Source organism: Phoca vitulina, unplaced genomic scaffold (assembly GCF_004348235.1).
Source record: "Phoca vitulina isolate PV1807 unplaced genomic scaffold, GSC_HSeal_1.0 scaffold16, whole genome shotgun sequence".
Classification (NCBI taxonomy): domain Eukaryota; kingdom Metazoa; phylum Chordata; class Mammalia; order Carnivora; family Phocidae; genus Phoca; species Phoca vitulina.
The window spans coordinates 35,543,048-35,543,629 of NW_022589719.1; the positions used below are offsets into that span (position 1 = coordinate 35,543,048).

Genomic DNA, 582 nt, shown 5'->3' on the forward strand with positions numbered 1-582 from the left:
GGGCCAGGGAAGGGATGGGGGTCGGTGACTCAGGGGGACGGAGAGTGGATGGTGGGCACCAGGGCCGGGGGTGGGATGGGGGCCGGTGACTTAGGGGGACGGAGAGCGGACGGTGGGCACCGGGGCCAGGGAAGGGATGGGGGTCGGTGACTCAGGGGGACGGAGAGTGAACGGTGGGCACTGGGGTGGGGGGAGGGATGCGGGTCGGGGACTCAGGGGGACAGAGTTTCCCTTTGGGAAGATGTGAAGTTCTGGAGGCGGACGGTAGGGATGGCTGCCCAACCGTGTGAATGTGCTTCATGCCACAGAATTCTGTCCTCAAACACAGTTAAGGTGGTAAATTGTATGTTATGTGCACTTTAACACAGGGGGCGCCTGGGTGGCTCAGTCAGTTAAGCGTCTGAGTCTTGACCTCGGCTCAGGTCAGGACCTCAGGGTCAGGAGACAGAGCCCAGCATCGGGCTCTGCGCTCAGCGGGGAGTCTGCTTGGGATTCTCTCCCTCTGCCCCTCCCCCCTTTCCCACCCACTCACACGCACACCCGTTCTCTCTCTTTCTCAAATAAATAAATCTTTAAAAAAAA

At 60.1% G+C, this 582-nt stretch overlaps 1 protein-coding gene across 1 annotated transcript in view; it reads right to left on the bottom strand.

The window, feature by feature from the left end:
• SHANK2 (SH3 and multiple ankyrin repeat domains 2) overlaps positions 1-582 on the bottom strand; it is a 477,134-nt gene that overhangs the window by 260,652 nt on the left and 215,900 nt on the right.